Raw genomic sequence first — 21,400 nt, 5'->3', positions numbered from 1 at the left:
GCTGAGCGCCAGACTATGAACTATATTCCCATGAAGTTTGAAGACGATCCGATCAAAATTACTCAAAAAATAAGGGTTTCGTCGACTCCCCTGATTTGAGACAAAGTGACCTTGACCTTTGACCTTGACCTTCAAAATGTTATGCGCTGAAAGGGACCTCTATAGGCCTCTGATATGCGAAGTTACAAAAATTTCCAATGATAACTGTGCTCTGCAGAATTTTTTATACGTGGTGACAGACAAAAAAAAAAAACATACAAGCTGACTAACATATCTTGCAAAAACTTCGTTTTGGCAAGATAATTATACAAATTTCAGAAAATTAATTAAAAATGCAAAACTAGAATAACATGATGTAATTTATGAAAGCCCCCGATGGAAGGTATGATTGGCTGGAATACTCGGTCGAGAAAGATGCTGCCTTCTGTTACCTTTGCCAGTGTTTTTCTCTCCATGTTTTGAGGCAAAATAACTTCACTGAAAAAGGGTGTTTAGCATGGAAAACGGCAATCAGTGATAAACCAACACGATTTGCCAAGCACACCAGCAGAACATGTCACATCTGGGTATGGTGGTGTGGGTTGAGAAGAAACGAAGGGTGGAAGGAGACGGTAGCATCTCAACCGTGGTGAATAGAGATGTGCTGCAGAGACGGCGACACGACATCACAAGGTGATGCAGTTTGTAACGTTGAATGAGCTGAAGTTCCAGGAGATGATGATTTGGGCCTACATCAGAAACTGGCCGATTTGACAGACTGTTTCAGGATACCTTGCTGAAAGATGATCAACTTCCAAACATTCAGGTCAGGTCAGGTCAGGTATGGGAGCATGCGCCAGAGCAGAGCGTCGCTGCGTCCACTTTCCGCCGGTACTCCAGGGGCCTCTGTTTGGCCATCCCACAGGCAGAAGCCTGGCCCATCCCCATCTCCTTGAGATGCCGATCAACCTGCAACAACCACAAGGTATGTGATCGGCCCATTGGCCTCCTCCACTCACGAGACTCCCTCGATGAGAATCTGGTGAGCAGGATCAGCTTCATGAGCCACATGTCCGCACAGCTGCAGCTGACACTCACGGACTATGCAGTTAACAAATCTCATTTGAGTCTCTCTCAGCAACTGCTCGTTGGACACAAAGTCCAACCAACGATAGCCAAGGATTCTCCGAAGAGACCTGGTCCCAAAGGAATTAAGTCTCCATCTCAGATCCCTGGTCAGAGTTCAAGTCTCACATCCAGAGAGCAAAACTGGAAACAGAAAGGACCTGAAGACTCGGACTTTCGTCCTCCCGCACAGGTACCAGCAGCGCCGCACCCCATGATCCAGTGAATCCATGACTCCGCAGGCCCAACCCAGACGTCTATTGACCTCTGACTCACAGCCAGCAGAGACATGAATATCACTGCCAAGGTAAGTGAATCTCTCCACGACCTCAACATCCTCACCACAAACAGACACAGAAAGGACAGCAGCATCCAAGATATTATTGAAAGCCTGGATCTTAGTTTTGACCCAGGAAACCCATAATCCCAGTGGCTCCGAACCCTCATTCAGCACCTCGAGGGCCCCCAAAAGGATATCTAAAGTCTCTGCAAAGATGACTGCATCATCTGCGAAATCAAGGTCAGAGTTCTTGACATTCCCAAATGATGCACCGCAGCTTGATCTCTCCAACATCCTCCCCAGAATCCAGTCAATACAAGTGCTGAAAATTGTGGGGGCCAGTACACACCCCTGATGAACTCCAGTAACAACTGGAAATGTCAGAGATGGTACCACCATATTTCGCAGCACTCTCAGTACCAGAGTATAGTTCAGACATCAGATTGATCAGTTTCGGTGGCACCCCACGAAGACCAAGAATCCTCCAGAGGGCATCCCGATTCACTGAATTGAACGCTTTACAGAGATCAACATTGGCTGCAAGCAGCTCCTGCCAAAACTCTTGTCTGCGTTGTGAGGACCCAAAGAGCAAGGATACGGTCAATCGTTGACCTCTTTGGTGTAAAGCCTGACTGCTCCGGACGCTGGTGCTCAAGCAGATGGTGGCGAACCATATCAAGAATTATCCGAGCAAAGACCTTGCCCGGCACTGAGAGCAGCGTCACCCCTTGGTAGTTGGTGCAGTCATGGCGATCACCCTTCCCTTTCCAGAGAGGGACAACAAGGCCCCTCTCCCAGTCAGTTGGGATAATGCCTGTGTTCCAGGCAGAGCACAAAACTGCATGCAATTCATTGAGTACAGCATTTCCACCAGCCTTGAGAAGTTCAGCATGGATGCCACAGCTCCCTGGAGCTTTACCCCCATTTCAACCAGTTCACCGCAGCCTGTGTTTCCATAAACGAAGGTGGACCACCATTGATTGGAGGGTCAGCAACAGTGATTGTAACACCCCTGATGTCCAACTCAACAGCTGGTGGATCAGCCTGGTACAACCGTTCAAAGTAACTGGCCCAGCGGGCCTTCACTTTGGACCCCTTTGTCAAGAGCCTAACACCGTCTACTCCAACTGCAGTACACCGAGGGATGGGCTTGGATGAACGCAATGTGCGAATTCCCCTGAAAGCAGGACGAGAATCACTTGACCACAGGTGATGTTCTACCCCCTCACAGATTCCTCGCACATAGGCCTCCTTGTCCACCCTTAGCGCACGTATAGTTTTACGCCTCAGCTCCCTGAACAGCTCAGCTCTGCCATTCAGCCTGGCCCTGCGACTCTGGTCAATGGTATCCAGTGTCCCTTGAGAGACAAAATTCTTCTTCGCCCTACATTGAGTTCCAAGTCATCCACCAGCAACATCAAGTACGGTGGTCTTGAAGGCACTCCACAACTCTTCAGGATCCCCCAAAGCACCCAGACCCCCAAATCTCCACTCAGCTTGTTCACAAACTCCTCAGCTACCCTCTCATCCTTGAGCTTGCCAACATCCAGCCTAGGCTGGGATGGTACCATTCTCCTGGATTTAAGGTGCAACTTCAGAGTTGCTACAACAAGTCGGTGGTCAGTATTGACAAACTGAGCACTCCGGTAGACCCTGCAGTTCTGGATCATCCTCCAGCAACCATCAACGAGCACATGGTCAATCTCCTTTGCTGCAACACCAGCGTTGGAATACCAGGTCCAGCGATGAGCTTGTGGGTGCTGAAACCATGAACCGGCCACCCTAAGTCGATGACTTCTTGCAAAGTTGAGGAAATTAGTGCTAATCAGGTTCACATTTCCAGACCCATGGGGACAAACACACGTCTCATAATCATCCCTATCAGTTCCAGTCGATGCATTGAAATCTCCCAAGAATAGAAGTGTATCTCGTCTGGGGCACTGATCAACCACAGACTCGAGTGTGGCGTAGAATGCATCCTTCACGGTGAGATCACTCGCCTCAATCGGAGCATAAACAGAGACCAGGGAAATGACACCTAAGGAGTGACGAATCCTTAGTCTCACAATACGCTCCTTGACCGGTGTTACCTCAATTATCATTGGAGTCAGCTTATTGGACACAGCTACAGCAATTCCTTGGGCATGGTAACCAACAGAAGAACCAGACCAATAGTCGGGGTAACCACCCGCCATGATCTCACCGCAATCCGGTCTCCGAACCTCAGAGAGAGCTGCAATACCGATATCCAAACGCTTGAGCTCAGATGATAACAAAGACAGATGATCATCCTCTTTTCGGGATAGGACATTCCAGGCACCCACCCGAAGGGACCACCTCAGGTTAACCCAAGGAAACCGCCGTCTGGTGGACAACACCTCAGCACCACTCCAACACATTCTCCCGCAATCTGACCTGGGAATGTTACCCCGTGGTTTCCCTCCTATCATCAAAGAAATTCATGAAATTCAGAAGGAGATTCCTCAAAAGTGCCAGAGATACAAAAATTACGTCATTGTAATCATGGCCGATATGATTACAGAGTCTGTCGCCAAAGATGTCAAGTCAGCCGATGTTCCATTTTTCTCCCCAATGGCACACGGTAGTCGGAACAAAAGGAACATGGAAAACGTATCCATCACCCTTCGATATGTAAAGGATGGGAAGCCACACAAGTCCATGATCAAAATGCCTCACACAGAAAAGTAGGACGCAGCGGCCATGAAAAAAGTGATTCTAGTTCCTTTACACGATGTGAACGTTGACACAGCTCAAATGCTTTCGCAATGCTATGATGGAGCAAATCACATGAGTGGGGATAAGGGGTGGGCGGGGGGGGGGGAAGTTCAACGACTCCTCCAAAAGGAATTGGGGTGATTTGATCCCGATGTGCATTATTTTAACCACTGTCTACATCTAGTTGTGGTTGACTTGATCATCACAGAACCAACAATATCCCAATTGTTCGATCAATGCGGCATCATATACCACTTTTTCCACAAGCCCAAGGTGAGTGCCCTGTATGATGATACAAGTATTAAAAGAGTGCACGACCCTCATTGGATGGGACATTTAGATGCTGTGAGTACTATTGTGAGCAATTTTGAAGCAATTTTAGGGACGATTTCTGAGATCGTGCATAGTCAAGATTACGATGACGATACCAATATTTTCAACAATATAACAAGCAATGCCTTTGATAGAAACTGTCAAAGATGACTTGAAATCCCTGAGATACGATGAAGCTCATGAAGAGAACCGAGTGACTGCAACTTCACTAATATCTGAAGGAATCAATAACGACGAGCCAGCTAGGCCCCAACGTCGTCAGATCGCGAACAGTAAACTTGGCGATTCAGTGGTGGTGATTTCTACTGGAGGTGCAGGAGAAGACCAAGATAAGTCATGTGACCCAAAAATGCACAAGAAACATACCCTTTTTGAGATCATAGACACAATAGTGTCAGAGATAGAGGCAAGGTTCATTGAGAATGTTTGGCTGTACAAGGCTGTCTGAGGTCTATCATTGAAATCTCCAACATTTCTAAGCATTGCAATGCTGCATGAACCTCTGTTGAGGCTTGGAGTCACGATCCCCCACTCGAGAGGAGCTCACTGTTGCAAAGGCATTTATAAGTCGCACCGTGACCTCTGGATAGGAATCGGATGTCCACATACGAGAAGTGCTACATCCACAGAGGCATATATCTCGCATTCCGTAAGATATACGCCATCGCTGCAGTGATTGCCCTACTCACTTGCAGCGTGGCAGTGTGCGAATCCAGCTTCTCATCACTAAAGAGGATCGACAGACCACAGCGATGATCCGTGACTATGCCCCACCAAGAAACTTGGTCCTATTGGCCTTCGAAAAGATGGACATTGCGGCAATAGATATGGAGAAATTTGTGAGTGTTCTCACAGAAGCACCATTGTCTTCAGTTGTTTTGATGGATTTCTTTCAAAGAAACACACCGTCTTGAATTTCATTTCTCACCCCTGTCCCCCTCCCCGGATGCTTCGTCTATCTACAGGCCTGGTGCCTGTGTCAGCAGCACAGCTGTGCCTCAGTGACGATGCAACCAGCAAGTAACGTTCAGAATTGAATCACAGTCGAATATACATTCCCTAACAAAAACAACAACTTATACTACTACTAACCTGCATGCCTCGCTAAGGTGCAGAGCAGCCTGCTTGGGAGGTTGACCCTTCTGCACCTTCATTCCCTTGTGACAGAGTGAATGCGAGACCACCAGGAATCTGTAATTTGTTCAGGATATCGGTGATGGCTCACCGACTCTTCATGAAGGACACCCTGGAATTTTTAATGCCCACCAACTCATGTCGTCAGATGGGACACCCGTTGATGTCCATCCGAGGGACGGCACACACATTGATGAATCACCTTGCCTGTGAAACACTGGGATGACAGTTTATAGCTGGGTCGGGATTCAAACCCAGAGAAACCATCCGACCACCATAACAACCATACATATTCTGTCGCCGAAACAAATTCTGCAGCCTTCTTGTTTTTTTGCCACAATGGTCACCCAAAAACGTTTGTTCTGACTTTGTTTGGAAAATGATTGTGAAATATTATGTTTTTGGTCATTTGAAGAAAATTATTTGTTTACACTTGTAAACTCCAACAGCAACCAATCAGATTACTTGATATAGACAGAGCTGAATCCCACCCCTGACACCAATTTCACACATATCATGCGAGTTTTAAAATCGAGACTTTTAATTATGATAGAAGTGACAACAAATCATATTTTACAGCTAGAACTACACAGTGATATTAATTGTTGTTTTTTTAAACTTAAGATAGCTATATCTGTACATTTACAATTCGATTTGTTCAAAATCAGCTCCCCTTTCATTCACGTGTTCCAGTATTGTTCAATTATTTGATGAGTTGCATACGAATTTCGACTCAGCCTGAAAAAATGTTACATTATTTAAAAAAAACACAAAAATCCCCTGTGCTGGCTTCTTCACATCACGTCATCAATTCACAAGGAGAGAAGGCCAGCAGGGAGCTTTGCACGCATCTGCTTCGAGTGTTCAACCCACCCGGTACCCCAAGTTCCCGTTGGCACCCACTATGGTCCCCCCTCCCCCCAACCCTTGTTCATGATTCCTCGCCCTCTACAACCCAGTAACAGATGGGCAGACCCGCTCCTCGGCACACATCCGCAGCTTATCGTGTGTTTTGTTCTTTACAGAGTGTCACGCACTCGTGAGAGTTGCCAAGATTGTTCAGAGCAATCATGGAAAAAATCCATGCCATAGTGTGTACCTTCGACCTTTTCAATCATGTGGCTCACGCCACTCTTTGCAGCATCGTATTAAAATTCCACTGCTGAGAGATAGTTAAAATGGAACATATGTGAGGCATTCAAAAAATTCTACAAACAAGATATTCGCAACAAGCTCAGTTGAACATTTGCCAAAAAGTATAATGTGATATATACAAATAATTGTTGTGGAACCTCCTCCCCCCCTCCCCCTTCATCTTGAGGAAGTTCAGTCGTTCAATCTCCTGGGTCTAACTATTAGCCGTGATCGTTCTTGGGCAAACCACATTTCAAAATTGGATTCCAAAGCCAGCTACCGACTGGGCATCCTCCACCATACAAAGACCTTCCTTGGCACAACTGAACTCCTATTCACCTACAAGACCTTCATCCACAGCTTGATGGAGTCCTGCTCTCCCCTCCGGGCTGGCTCCCCTACTTCAACCCTGCCTCAAACTTTGCTCAGCTTGACACCATGGATACCAAGGCCTTTAAAATTATTTCAATCTCCCACGATGAAGCTGAGTCTGTGGGCCTATCACTTCGCCATTGTAGACAGGGCAGTGGTCTCTCTGTCTTCTACTGCCTCCTTTCTGGTCTTGCACCCTTTGTTCTTTCCATGCTTTGCCTCCCCCCATGCTTTGCCTCCCCCCATACTTTGCCCCCCCCCCAACCTCCACAGGTTTATACAGGACACACACTGACATGTTCTTTGTGAAGTGACCGGGGCACACATGCGCAGTGCATGCATACCAGGGAATAAAAGTACTGCTCCAACTTGGGTGTTGTCTTGTTCTGTCCTTGCATATGGCAGCTTTGGCTGCCAGGTAGCTGTCATTTCTTGGAGCACAGCTGTGCTGCTGATGCCGTGCCTCTCTATCAGTACACTGGAACTCATTTCACCAACCTCAAAAGAATGACAGGTTGAGTCGACCCCACCTGGTGTTAATTCAGCAGCCAACAGGGCTCGAACTCAGGGCCATAGGATCCGAAGCCAGCCACCCCAACCACCAAGCCAGCAGCAGCTTTTGTTGTCTTGCTTTTCCCCCATTAATCCTGTAGAAACGTCACAATTGGCAACAAGTTTGACGCATTGCTCATTTGGCATTGATCCCTATTCCGTCTGTGGGGATTCTGTCAGAGTACTGGAGAGATAAGGATTACAATTTTTTTTTAAACTAAAATTTTCTTCCAAATCTGAGCACGATTGTTGAACCTCTCCATAAGCATCTACAGTGCTTGGAGAAAGTCTACACCCCCTTTCAAATTTTTCATCTTTTGTTGCCTTGTAGCCTGGAATGAATTTTCATTAGATCAGACTTTTGCCACCTTTATTTACACATCGTAACCCACAACTTACAAAGGAAAAACAAATTATACAAATTTCAGAAAATTAATCAAAAATACAAAACTAGAATATCTTTGTTTGATAAATGTAACTCATCCCCTTATAATAGCAATTGAAAAACAGCTCAGGTGTAACCAATCATCTTCAAAATCACACATCAAGTTAATTGGCCTCCACCTTTGTTAAATTGTGGTGATTCTGATTATTTCACAATAAAATCAGCTGTTCCTGTAGGTTTCCTCTGCTGGGTAGTGCATTTCACAGCAAAGACTCAACCAGAAAAACCTAGGACCTTTCAAAAGACCTCTGGGATAAAGTTGTGGAAAGGCACAGATCAGGGGAGGGGTATAAAATCTTTCAAAGGCCTTGAATATCCCTTGGCACACAGTCAAGATAATCACTAAGAAGTGGAAGGCATCTGGTACACCAAGACCCTGCCGAGATCAGGCCTTCCCTCCAAACTGATGACCATGCAAGGAGATTGATCAGAGAGGCCACCAAGAGGCCAATGGCAACTTTGAAAGAGCTACATGCCTATATGGCAAATACTGGTCACTGTGTGCATGTGACAACAATATCCCAAGCACTACACAAGTCTGGCCCATACGGTCAGACGGTAGGGAGGCAAGAAGGAAGCCATTCCTCAAAAAGCTCACCTTGATTCTCGTTTGAGGTATGCAAGAAAACGACTCCGGAGATTTTGAAGCCATGTGGCAAAAGGTTTTGTGGTCTGATGAAACCAAGATGGAACTTTTTGGCCTAAATGCAAAATGTTACGTTTGGCGCAAACCCAACACAGCACATCACCCAAAGAACACCATTCCTACTGTGAAGCATGTTGGTGACAGCATCATGTCATGGGGATATTTCTCATCAGCTCGCTAAATCACTTCAGGAGTAAATTTTTTATTTTAAAGGGCACAAAATAAGTGTAATAGCTTTCACCTGTATGTAATCTGTGGATTAACGTAAAAATTGAGCTCCCTCACTTATCTAAGGTATTTTAAGGTTCAAGTCACTTGGTCAACCAACAAGGTGAACATGAAGACCAAGGAGGAGCTTTCCAAAGAAGACACACCAAGTGGTGGAGAAGCACCCTTCAGGAGAGGACTATAATGAGATTTCAAAGTCACTCATAATCACTTTGAGTATGGTGAAATCCATCAATAAGAAGTAGAAGATGTATCGTACCACCCAGACTTGACGCAGATCGGGTCACACGCCCAAACTCAGCAGAGGGGTCGGCAGAAAACTGGTTTGGGATTTCCTTTAAATCCAACAATGACTTTGAAAGATCTGCAAGGCTCGATGTCCGAGATGGGGGTCAGTGTTCATCAATCAACAATATCCCGTTCCCTTCACAAAGCTGGACTCCATGGACAGACAGTAAGAAAGAAGCCATTCCTGAAAAAGACCGGTATAAAATGTATTTCAGACATTATTTTGTTTCCATCTTCAGTGTTATTCTATGCAGGTTCATTTTGATGAGACAGTATGAATCATAATTGACGCTCAGCCACACATCTGCCTTCCCTTCCCCTCACACTTACCTCCTCCCAAACCCCCTCTGCCCTCCATCCCCATAAAACTCTCTGGACGTTGAAATGAACATGACAGCTAAAATGCGATAAGCTCTAGAATCTCTTAACCTGAACTGAATTTCCATTTTTTTTAATGTGGAATTGAACTTATCTGCAGTTCTGACTGTCAAAAAAAAGGTGTTCATTTGTAAAGTTCGCACATTCCTTGTTATTACGGACCTCTCCGGATGGTGTTTCATACGACCCGGCCAGGGTTTAGTTGATTAAGTGAAAGCCGATTGGCTATTCCCTCCATTCACAGGTGGGAGATGTGGGTGGGTCTATATATATATATATATATGCATAAGTATGTTATGGTTTTGGAAAACTTACCCCCGAGGGAGAGCATACATGGACACGTAGGTGACCCAAGGATCAATTATTCCATTTGTCTTTGTATAGATAGTCCTTGATCCTTCAACAAAGGGCTGTTTGAGGGGCATTTGTTCACAGGCTCTATTTGTCCCGTGTAATGTCCTCCCTTCTTTCCCTCTCTTCCTTTCAATCCGTCTTCCTTCACACCATCATTATGTTCAATCCCTCTCAAATTTTCAATCATCCCTCCATTACCCCATCGGCCCATTTCAATGATCCACCAATAATTTCCCCTCATCAAAGATCCTTTCATAAATCCCTCCAACACCCCATCGGTCTTATCTTCAATCCCACGGCCGTTCGGTCATCCCTCGGTCGTGCGGGGTTCCTTTCTGTGTTCCCTCCATCCGCGCATTGCTTGGTGACCCATCGGGTGCTCTCGCATGCATGCTCGTGTCGTGTTTCGCATGCATGTTTGTGGCGCTTGGTGCTCGGCGTGGACCTGCAAGGTGCGGCACTTCTTGCGGGCGTGGTACAGTGCAAAACAGTCCAACTGGCCATTTTCCGGATGAAGGAGGGGGCTAGGGGCTCTCGTTGTGGCTTTGGGTGCGTAGCGGGCGGGGCCGGGCAGGGGCTTCGTTGAAGTTCCCTCAGAATGGTGTGGCAATTTGCACAAGTGACGTCATGCACCCATCCCCGTCGGCTGTGGACCAATGGGAAGGGGAGAATGCTTGTGGGAGGAGGGGAAGAAAGCTGATGTGAAGAGGAAGCAGAAAGGTGCAGAGAAGCACTCATGATGAGCTCGCAAGAGCAGGGACGAAGAGCGCTCCTGATCAGATGGCTCAGAAAGCAGAAAGGGAAGAAACAAAAAGCAGAAAGCAGAAGAAAGGGCAGAAGCAGAAGGCTGAGGGAAGCAGAGAGGAGAAACGAACGGGACAAGTTCACATGAGGAGAAGACAAAGACAGAGAAGACTTGTGAGGAAAGAACCAAAAACGTGTGAGGAGAAAAGAAAGAAAGAAAGGAAGGCATCATGAGCAGTTGGTGTCGAGCTTCTGTGGAAAAAACAACACACCTTCCACGAGCGTCATCCTGCCCTCTCAATCCCGTCAGCCACGAAAGATGAGGAGGGTGAACGGCGGCACCTCATCGACGGGGGTCTGTGGAGAAAGAATCTGAGTCAGAGGAGGGCGAGTCACACATTTCGCTGGCATATCTGGGATGCCAGAGAGGACTCGGCGACTGTGTCTGGGCTCCTCAGGGACATGGCTGCGTGCCCCCATTGCACTTCCCATCTTCCCCATCAATTTTCCTCTGCATTCTGCTGTATATTTGTGTGAGGTGAGGGAGAGAAGGAAAGACTGCTTTCTTTTTCTCCATTCATTACTTTTATTTTATTTTCAAGTCCTCCTTGTTTTATTCTTTGCCCCTGAGTGAATGATGGCCAAGTCTTTTGTTTAAGTAAGAGTGAATAAGAATATGTGTTATGGTTAAATCTGCTCTTTTGTGCCTTTTTTGCTTTCTTGTTTATAAATGATTGTTTGGTGTTGTGTTTGTAATAAATACTTGTTCGTTACTATTTCCAATCAGTCTCGGTTGTCTTTTCCTTTATTGGTCCGATGTAGCACACAAAAAAGGTTAGACGGGATGTTCTACCCCTATAATTTGCTGTCAGCCAGCGCACACTCACTGTAACGCTCGGCAGTAGTCTGGGTGTGCTCTGAGAGCAATGACTCCAATTTGCCAGCCATCCACAGGAAAGGTATCACGCAAAGTAGTGTAACCCTGCCCGGATTGGCCATGCCAATCGGCGTTTGTCGTTGCTTAGCAACTTGCTAGTGTGCGGAGTTACTGTATCTGTGCCCAGTAGCCTCAGGAACGGGCGTTCGGGAGGGAGCCAAGTGCTTCCCCTCATGGCAAGTCTCAAACGCCGGATCCGTAGCAATATATATGTATATATACAGTATATCTAAATATGTGGAGTGTGACAAGTGCTCCCCTGATCTCTAATGGATGCAATCCCGCACACGTGCAGACCATGGTTTTACCTCCAACCCGGAGGCTTCAGCCCAGATCGTCATGTCCTGAGATTATTTATTTCTGGTGGTCATTGACCAAACGTCAAATGAAGTAGCCAATCCAGATTTTGGGCTTATTTGCCGTTTTGGGGGCACCGTTTAAAAAAAGAAAAAGATAGAAAGAATACAAAATTTAGACTGCTTCCGACATGCACCTTGACCCGACGGTCAAGACACAGGGTCCAACAAGACTGTCCCACGATCATACACATGGCCCCAACGCAAAGACTGAAGCACATGATCATTCAAACACACACATTCTAACCCCGAAGGGCCAGAATGCATGATCATACAATTGGACCCCTCCTCCATAAGTAAGTTCCAATGACTTCAATGGCACTCATCCACATGAATGGTTCATTGCGCTTTGTAAGTCTTTCTGGAGAGATAATGCTGTTAAAAACCAATTCCTTATGGGAAGGGTGACCAGGTAACAATCCTCACGAAGAGTTGGAATTCCAGCTTTCTCTGTTAACTGTCCACTCTGTTAACTTGGGTGACTTGAAATAAGACAAGTCTGGAGACGGCGATGGTTCACGAGCAATGTACACGGTTCGCCTTTTTTATTTTTTTTACCTTCGAGGGGACGCCACAAGAAAACTGGCGGGAATCGGGGAAAAACGTAAATAATGAAAGTTGTAGTCATCGAAGAGCACTACAAATCGACCACTAATTGCGAAATCCTAAACGTAGTTCGCTTTTTTATCCTGCCCTCCCCCCTCCCCCCGGAGGGAGGGAGCAGGATATTGAAATCGTCCGGTTTGTTACTTAAGAAATCTAAAGATTTCGAAAGTATATTGAAGCCTTCTGTTTCTGTTTGTTTGTTTGTTTGTTTGTTTGTAGGCATGATAACTCGAGAACGGAAGAAGCTACCAATGTCAAATTACACCACGTGATTCAGGAGGGTGATGGCTAGTGCTGATTAGATTTTGGTGAAAATAGGTCAAAGGTCAATGTCACGGTGAGGTCAAATATTCGATTTTTGATGGTTTGGTACAGATAACTCGAAAACGGAAGAAGCTACCAAAGTCAAATTACACCACGTGATTCAGGAGGGTGATGGCTAGTGCTGATTAGATTTTGGTCAAAATCGGTCAAAGGTCAAGGTCACAGTGAGGTCAAACATCCAAAAAATGATAACTCGAGAACGGAAGAAGCTTCCAATGTCAAATTGCACCACGTGATTTAGGAGGGTGGTGGCTAGCGCTGATTAGATTTTGGTCAAAATCGGTCAAAGGTCAAGGTCACAGTGAGGTCAAACATCCAAAACATTCGATTTTTGATGGTTTGGTACAGAATCATCGTAGAAACTTCTGGTTTGCGTCGCGACGTTCTCTCAAGAGACAGCTTTTATAAGACAAGGTCAGAGGTCAAGTTGACAATTTCGTAAGTACCAGTCTATGACTGCTTGTTTGTTTGTTTATAGGCAAGATAACTCGAGAACGGAAGAAGCTACCAATGTCAAATTACACCACGTGATTCAGGAGGGTGATGGCTAGTGCTGATTAAATTTTGGTCAAAATCGGTCAAAGGTCAAGGTCACAGTGGGGTCAAAAATTCAATTTTTGATGGTTTGGTACAGAATCATGGCAGAAACTTCTGGTTTGCGTCGCTATCTTCTCCAGAGACAGCTTTTATTAGACAAAGTCAGCGTTCAAGTTGACGATTTCGTAAGTACCAGTCTATGACTGCTTGTTTGTCTATTTGTTTGTTTGTCTGTCTGTCTTTTAGCAACTTTATGGCAAAACGGCTTTAGCAAACACTATCAAATTTAATCCACAGGTGGGCAATGAACCTTTGACGACCCCATTAACTTTTGGGTCCAATTGGATCAAAGGTCATGGTCAAGATCACGAAAAGATCAAAATCGTTTTTCGCTCATAACTTCGTCAAAAATGACATGATTTACTTCAATCAAAGCTTATAGTGAACCTTATTCTATTTGACACTTATAATCCTACCCATTCCTACAGTGAAAAATGCATATTTGTGATGATCAGTAGGGTCCGAAGTTTTGGGGGTCATGGTCATCGGTCAAAATTACATATTTTCCATTATAAATCAAAAAAGGTTAGGAATATGCGTGTTTACTATGGAAGACATATATCAAGTCCTTTGGCTTTCATTTGACACCATGACCTTTGACCTTACGTGGCCTTGAAAGATCAAAATCATTTTACGGTCATAACTTCGTCAAAAATGGTTTAATTGACTTCAAACTAAGACTAAAATATTCCTTATTCTATTCCTTATAATCAACATTCAGGTTAAGGATGCATCAAATTTAAATTTGATCCCCAAAATAACTTTATGCCTTAAATGGGCAGGATTTGTTATGCTTGGCACCACTTGTTTATTTTTTTTATGGCGGGAATCAGGAAAACGTAAATGATGAAAGTTGTAGTACTCGAAGAGCACTACTTGCATACCAACTTTCATTCGAAACAGTTAAAAACCCTAGGAGCTCGATGCCCAATGTATTGATTTTTTTGACATTTTCTAAGTTTGTGACCTTGTGACCTTGACCTTGGGATGAAAATGAAAAATCGAGCTCCGTGGGGCTATGCAGGTGCCATTGGGCTAACAAATACCAAAACCCCTGCCAGATTCGACAAACCCCCTCGGAGAAGATGTAACTTGAAACTGGCTACCCCCTAAAACACATGTTTTTTGGGCGTGGCTTCGCCCATAATGGGCGCAGCAGTACGCCCATTCTGAGGAAAACACAATGAGATCATGATATAAACCTCCCACCAAAATTTTATCAGGATTGGATCAAAACCCACGGAGCTATGCTCGGGACAGACAGACAGACAGACAGACAGACAGACAGGAGACACACACCAATAACGAATATAGTGGTCACTTACTGACTCGTGAACCAAATGGAATGAACATTGTGCATACTTGGAAACAACTGCAGACTGAATCTTCCCCCTTTGAACATTGTCAATCGCATGAGGCAACTAATTTGGTATTACCTGACTCTTAGACATTCCGAAACTGATTTAAACCACTTGGGTGGCCAATTTATCGATGGTATTGATATGGACCTTGGGCGTGTACGTAGATTCAGTGCGAGATGTCCTGATTTACAGGTGAGTTTTCAGGATCCCAGTTCTGGCGAAGATAGGTGCAAGATTATACGTGGCAGATCCGATTATCCAGATTCAGTTCCTTTACTCCATTGCCAATGGATTGCATACTCATGAGCAAGATATTTCTTAACTATGAATCTATAATTTATTGTCCAGTCTTAAAGTTGTATAAAATTTTGTGAGAAGTATATTTATTACTCATGATCCACATTTGTGTTGAGAAATGAAAAATTGTTGGTGAGTTTTGGACAATTGTTAGTATTTTGTTTGGAGAACATTATGAACAGTCCTTGTATACCTGCCCTTTGCCTCCATATAAACACATCAGTACGGAGCATCTCATGACATGCTCATTGAATGCATAGCCAGATCGAAACGTGAGCTGAAATATATAAAGTTAATATCTGAACCAAGTAGCATGTGAAACTATCGATGCTATGCACTGCAGGGATTACTTAACGAAATATGCAGTTTCAATGATATTGCAAACCAGACAATGTCCAAAGTGGAGAAGCAGGTGTTATCATGACATTGGACAATGACAGTATGAAGTGTGTGGAGAATGGAGCTGAGAAGCCACGTCGATACAGGAGGTGATGGTGTCCAAGTCATTACCGATATCGTTAGGAAATTACAGAGACAGACGGTAGTTTTGGGGGCTCATCACCCCCTGTTGGGAATAAATAGGGGGAGATGAATACGCTTTGCTCATTGGCAGCTCGTGGCCCAATAATCATTATCACCTCCAAACAATCTAGGCTCCATCACAATCCTTGCTGCCAGGCGAGCAGCCGGCGTCCATGGTTGCTCCTTAGAGGAGCTCAACTGCAGTGAAGGCAAATGTTCGAGCTGGAAGGAAGCAGGCCACCCACAGATGGAGAAACTCCGGTTGAAGGTAATAAGAAAAAAATATCAGACATGTGAGTGAATACACAAAATAATTTTAGGATTAGTTATATGTACTGTGAGTGTGGGGATGTGTGACAGAGAGAGATGAAGAGATAGAGATAAAGAAAAAGCAATTTGGAAAAAGTGAGAGAGAGAAAGAGAGAGAATTGTACAATTAATTATTATATTTGAAGAAATGCATCGACACAGATTATTTTGGTGGTTTCGATGAAAATGGTTGTCATTGTTTCACATGTTTCTCCATGTCCGAGCACACACACACCCAAGCTCAAATAAGGACCAAGCCTTACAATCGGAGCCGGGGGACACTTGATGTGAACCAGGCGATGGAGTGGCCAGCTGGCATTTGGACCCGTCCAAAGCACGGCGTGGCTCATTACTCTCGCCTGGCCCAAAGCGCTCTGAATCCCATCCTGCACAGGGTTCGACCCGAGTGTTTACAATCCGAGGCAGATTCACCAGCAACCGAGTCTATCTTATCCGAGACTCAGCAGATAAAGGTTACACATCATCATACATAATGAAAATCTGGACAATGTTATATACCAATCAAGATGGGGAAACATACACAGAATAAAAAATATGTATATATATATATATATATATATATATATATATATATATATATATATATATATATATATATATATATATATATATATATATATATATATATATATACACTCCCGGTGTATGCCCCGGTTGGAATAGGTGTACCATATCCCTGTGTGTCGTAAGAGGCGACCAGGGTTGGCGTCAGGAAGGGCATCCGGCCATAAAACATTGCCTCAAGAAAAAGCCCAACCCCTGCACAGCAGGGAAAAATGGCTGTAAAATCGCTCATTTTATATATTTATATATATGCAAATATATATATATATATATATATATATATATATATATATATATATATATATATATATATATATATATATATATATATATATACACATAAATATATATATATATATATATATATATATATATATATATATATATATATATATATATATACACACACACACACACACACACACACACACACACACACACACACACATATATATATATATATATATATATATATATATATATATATATATATATATATATATATATATATATATATATATATATCAATAAATACATACATATATATCAATAAATACATACATATATCGACGTACATACAGATATATATATGTATATATGTATATATATATATATATATATATATATATATATATATATATATATATATGTATATATATATATATATATATATATATATATATATATACATATATTGTTACAGCTGTGGAAATTCACAGGACACCATAAAGGATATCCCCAAGATCAGTTCTATCCTAAGTGTGTGTTCAAATAGATTTCCCCACCATTTTTTAATGGGATTTTTTTCGTGCGGACAGGGCTGTGATCTTTGAGTTCGCTGTTTTTCTTCGCTATCGTTATTTTGGAACAACCACTTCACCACAACCACGATCAACACCAACCATGATCGCCTCAACCACCAACCACAACAACCACGATCAACACCAACCACGATCGCCTCAACCACCAACCACAACAACCACGCCGCCTCAACCACCACCGCGTTTTCTACCTCGGCACACGGTTGCCAGAGGCCTGGCCTTCGTCGAGGGAAAGCAGGTGGCCCCCGTTCCCCCCTCCCCCGAACGAATGGCGTCTCCACGGTGGATTTATAGGCGTGAAGAGAGAGACAACTACTGCGGCGGCGCGCGTCTCTAATTTGGCGGGAAAACGCTTCCTTCTGGAAGTTTCCTGCATGTTCTGGAAGGAAGGGTGGGAGTCGAGAAGGGGCGGGGCGTGGGTATAAAAAGGAGGAACGCAAGCTCCGGTTTCAGAAGAGTGGGAGAGTCGTGACCATTGACACGAGGATCAAGAACGAGGTGGCAGGATCGTGTGCGCTGAGGGGATTGCAAGGAGGGTGCTCTGAATCGCGCTCTCGTTTGCAGGGTCGTCGAGGCGGAAGAGACGCCAGCAGTGAAGGCTGGGTCTAGAGAACGGAGCCCAAGACTTCACCACACGGTCACGTTCTCTTTCTTTCTTTTGGGCTTTTGTGTGAATGTTGTGGCGCCATGTCCCGCAAGTCGAACTGTGTAAGTGCTTGTAAATAATAATAATAATAATAAACGGTTGTAGTTCTTCTTGTCGTGCTTTTCTTTGCCTTGCCTAAATGTATACGTGTATGCCTGCATACGTGCTATGATAATAAATGTCCTTGTGTGAATGTTAACCCGTTCGTTGTGTCCTCTTTCCCCAATTAAACTGCTATCTTGCTTTCGTAATAATAGCGGGCTTTTTAATAGCCGATAAAAGAATTGGGTCCAGCGAGGTCTCGCGATAATACACCATTCGGTTATCCGAGAAGGGAACGAACTGCTTAAGCGGTTCGTGTCCAAGCAGGCCTCGCTGAGGTACGGTCTCTCGGTAGGCTGCCCGCGCGAATACTGAGGTATATCGATTAATTCGGCGATTGACCCTGTCGTGCGTTGGTAGCACATTGACTAGACCATGGTGTGTGCTTAGAGCACACCCGTGACTGGTTTTCGGCGTTGTTCAGGAAAGTAGTGACTGAAGTGTCCATCCGGTGGGCGAGACGGCTGCCATTGGCTAAAGCGGCTGTTCGCATGCTGGGCAGGCGGTAAATTCGTAACAATGTGTATGTATATATATATATATATATATATATATATATATATATATATATATATATATATATATATATATAATATACATATATAATATACATATATATGTATAAATACATATATATATATATATATATATATGTATAAATACCTATATGTATGTGTATTATTTGTATATATATATATATATATATATATATATATATATATATATATATATATATATATATATATATATATATATATATATATATATATATTGTTACGGATTCGCGCCCGCCGGCGTGCTGACGGCCACGTAACTCGAATCGCGGCACGTCGCCCACCGGACAGACAATCCAGTCGTGACCCTCTCGGACTAACGCCGGGAACCAGTCACGGGTGGACCGTTCGGTCTCACCGCGATCGAGCCAATCAGCCCCCGCGTGGGATAGGGTTGCTCGCCAAATTCGACCTACCTAAGTACCCACACGGAGGGTAGACCGGGCGGTCGCACCTCGCCGCAGGTCGACTTCGGACACGGGCCACTTAAGCGACCCGTTCCGTACTATCGGGATAACCGAGCGGTGTTATTCGTCGACCTCGACGGTTCGATTAATTATCGGGCGTATTCAGCCCACTACCAACCCTTTACGTGAAGCAAGATGAGGATTCAATGAAAGAAACGACGAAGCGAAGCGGGAAACAGTTCAACACAAAGCACATTTATTCGCGATGAACGGAAAGCACACATATTCAATTCCACCAAAAGTACACAGAAAAGAAAAACACAATGCAATTTACACAAAAAGCAAATGCGACAATGCAGATCTACTACCGATTACGCGAGCACACGGCAACACTTATACAATTTTACTTCACAGACGGCGCCGACAACACATACCCAAAACCAAGGAAAAGAATACTCAAGGATGAGGCGGGCCTGAGGCCGAGACCGGGTCGGGCCTACCCGTCTGGTGATGAGACGCGGAGCGGCGATGGTGCCTCAACTCCGCGGGCCTCGCGGGCAGTGTCTCGTAGGGGGTGGGAAAGGGGCCCCCTTGGTCGCACTATCTCAGCGCGGGGGGAAACAGGAGGGGGTTGCTGATGCTCGGGGTATAGAGGATTCCTACTCTGCCTCGAGTCCCGCGACGAGCGTCTCCACCTCGGCCAGGTCGCGCTGTCGGCCTCCCTGGGGTGCAGCTCCCTGCACGACGCGAGCACCCCCTCGTCTGCCCTCGCCGCCTCTCCACAGCTCCGTCCCCTCCGCTCCGACTCCAATGCACACGACGACGACCAGCTCCTTCTTGCCAACTCCACCGCCCGCGAAGTCTTAACTCTCTCTGTTCTTTGACTGACGAACACGGTCGCTTTTATAAGCCCCGTGGCTTCGCTCTCTCAGCTTTGACCCCCTCCCTTCGACCTTTCACCTCGCTCCCCATTGGCCCGAGAAAAAGTGGGCGTGAATGCTTTTTGATCCATAAATTTGCATATATCGATCGCCCTCCAACGCCCTGGGGGCGGGGCCAAATCGCCCCTTGCTCACCGATTGGACGGAACAAAAGTGGGCGTGTGTCGTTTTTGATCCGTTTTTGAAGTGGAAAATCCGTGGTTTTGTACACGCTGTTCGGCGCGCGCCCTGCACGAGTCCAACACCGGTACTCACAAGCGGCGCAAGAACGGTGGCGATGCGACGGTTGCGAGGTGTGACGTGAAGGTCGTGGCGGTTGTGGTGAAGCGGCGTTGTGGTTGGTGGTTGATGTTGTGACTGGTGGTGGTAATCATGGCGGTTGGTCCAAAATAAAGATAGTAAAAGAAAAACGGCTATCCTGAAGAGTCGCAGCACGCATAAATGACATGTATTCCCACTAGACAACGGGTTTGGGCCTAACTACACATGTACTTACCGAAATACCTCACCTAAGGGACCTGAATGGTGGTTTGCGAATTTGGTAACCACAACAATATATATATATATATATATATATATATATATATATATATATATATATATATATATATATATATGTATAAATACCTATATGTATGTGTATTATTTGTATATATATATATATATATATATATATATATATATATATATATATATATATATATATATATATATATATATATATATATATATATATATATATATATATATCTATTAAATATATCTATATATATATCTATTAAATATATCTATATATATATATATATATATATATCTATATATATATATATATATATATATATGAATATATGTATATATATATGAATATATGTATATATATGAATATATGTATATATACATATATATGTATATGTATATATATACATATGTGTATGTATATATATATATATATATATATATATATATATATATATATATATATATATATATATATATATGAATATGTGCAGAATATGTGCAGTATATGTGCAGTATATATGCAGACAGAATCCCTCCTTGTGTGTTGTGGGGTATCGAAGGGGTGCGTTGCGATGTTTTTTTCGTTCGGGTTATAAATCTTTATCACTCCTCCATTGCGATCCACGGTACCCGAGCGCTTGCAGCCTTCAGTTCACTGGCAACAACGTACCAAGGTCCACCTGTTGACTCTAGAGGCTCGTTTTTCCGAGACAGAATCTTCACTGTTGCAGTTCCTATTCAGCTTCTCCAAACGCTCCAACTCTTTCTTGACGAGTCCACACGTGGAG

Source organism: Eptatretus burgeri, chromosome 5 (genome assembly GCF_056783735.1).
Source record: "Eptatretus burgeri isolate ZD-2024b chromosome 5, Ebu_testis_v1, whole genome shotgun sequence".
Taxonomy (NCBI): domain Eukaryota; kingdom Metazoa; phylum Chordata; class Myxini; order Myxiniformes; family Myxinidae; genus Eptatretus; species Eptatretus burgeri.
The sequence above is the reverse complement of the archived record's forward strand: the minus strand, read 5'-3'. Positions refer to the sequence as shown.